The sequence below is a fragment of the Colobus angolensis genome, unplaced genomic scaffold (genome assembly GCF_000951035.1).
Source record: "Colobus angolensis palliatus isolate OR3802 unplaced genomic scaffold, Cang.pa_1.0 Scaffold275, whole genome shotgun sequence".
Classification (NCBI taxonomy): Eukaryota; Metazoa; Chordata; class Mammalia; order Primates; family Cercopithecidae; genus Colobus; species Colobus angolensis.
Window position 1 is genome coordinate 3,824,425 of NW_012115988.1, and position 2,325 is coordinate 3,826,749.

The window sequence follows — 2,325 nt, forward strand, 5'->3', positions numbered from 1 at the left end:
CCCCCTCCTGCTCCTGCCCCTCTGCCATGGCACTGCCACCTCCCTCCTCCCTCTCCTCCTCTACCCCCTTCTTCCTTGTTCCTTCTTTTTTCTGCTGACAATTTGACTTCAGCCCAGTAAGGCTAATTTCGGACTTCTGACTGCTAGAACTGTAAGATAATAAATTTGTGTTGTTTCGAGTCACTAAGTTCGTGGTAATATGTGAAAGCACCAATAGGAAATGAATATACTCACTATACATTTAAAAAATAAAGTATGATTCATATTAGCTTAAAATCTGAGAACCCAGAAACACCATGCACCTACAGTAAACTCATTTTCCACAAAGGTGCCAAGAACACACATTGGAGAATGGGCAGTCTCTTCAATCAATGGTGCTGGGAGAACTGGGTGCCATATGCAGAAGAATGAAACTAGGTCCCTATCTCTTACCATATACAAAAATGAAATAAAAATGGATTAAAGACTTAAATCTAAGGCTTCAAACTATGTAACTACTACAAGAAAAGATTGGAAAAACTCTCCAGGACATTGGACTGGGCAAAGATTTCTTGAGTAATACCCCACAAGCATAGGCTACCAAAGCAAAAATGGACAAATGAGATTTTGTCAAGTTAAAAAGCTTCTGCACAGCAAAAGAAACAATCAGCAAGTCAAGAGACAACCCACAGAATGGGAGAAAATATCTGCAAACTATCCACCTGACAAGTGATTAATAGTTAGTATATATAAGGTGTTCAAACAACTCTATAGGAAAAAATCTAATAATCCAATTATAAAATAGGAAAAAGATTTGAATTGACATTTCTCAAAAGAAGACATACAAATGGCAAACAGGCATATGAAAAGGTGTTCAACATCACTGATCATAAAAGAAATGCAAATCAAACTTACAATGAGATATCATCTCACCCCAGTTAAAATGGCTTATATCCAAAAGGCAATAACCTATGGAGAGGATGTAGAGAAAAGCAAATCCTTTGGACACTGTTGGTGGGAATGCAAATTAGTACAACTACCGTGGAGAACAGTTTAGAGGTTCTTCAAAAAACTAAAAATAGAGCCACCATATGATCCAGCAATCATACTACTGGGTATATAACCCCCCAAAAGGGAAATCAGCGTTATCAAAGAGATATCTACACTCCCATGTTTGTTGCAGCACTGTTCACCATAGCCAAGATTTGGTAGCAACCTAAGTGTCCATTGACAGATGAATGGATAAAGAAAATATGGTACATATACACAATGGAGTACTATGCAAACCATAAAAAAGAATTAGATCCTGCCATTTGCAACAACATGGATGAAACTGGAGGTCATTATGTTAAGTGAAAATAAGCCAGGCACAGAAAGACAAATGTTACATGTTCTCACTTATTTGTGAGATGTAAAAACCAAAACAAGCACATAGGGATAGAGAGTAGAAGGATGGTTACTAGAGGCTGGGAAGGGTAGTAGGGGTTGGTAGAGGGGAGGTGGAGATGATTAATGAGTACAAAAAAAAAAAAAGAAATAATGAATAGAGCATAGTATTTGATAACACAACAAGGTGACTATAGTAAAAATAATTTAATTGTTTATTTTAAAATAACTAAGAGTATAACTGAATTATTTGTACAAAGGATAAATGCTTAAGGGAATGGATATCCCATTTTACATGGTATGATTATTACACATTGCATGCCTGTTTTGCCTGTTTCAAAACATCACATGTATCCCCATGAATATCTATACCTACTATGTACCCACAAAAAATTAAAAACTAAAAAAAAATTAAATAAAGAACTCCAAAAAATGTTTGAGGTTTTCAACAGATTGATTACATTAACTCTGCCCTCCAATTCCTTGTCTAGAGGAAGATTATATGGAAGTAATGACAGTGAAGCTTCAGGACTTTTGGTACACAGGTATTAAGAATATTGAAGTTGTAGTGTGTCCTAGGTAGAAAGGAGAAGCTAGGTTGCAGCTGAGAAGCATCCCTGGTGAATTGTCCCAAGAGATCTTAGGAGAAAGGTTTCTGAATCTCCAAAACTCCAGTTATTTGTTGTGATTTCTGTTCCTATTCTGAATAAATTCATACCTAATTTTGTTTTGGTAGTTTTGTATTGTTTTTCTTATAGAGAACTCCCCAAGTTGTATCTGCTCTAGGCCCCAAATACTGAGATCCACTCTGCCCTTGCCTTTTTCTTGTTTATTATTTATTTAATTTTTTTTATTGAGATGGGGTCTTACCCCTTTACCCAGGCTGGAGTGCAGTGGCACAATCATGGCTCACTGCAGCCTCTGCCTCCCAAGCTCAAGCATCCTCCCATCTCAGCCTTC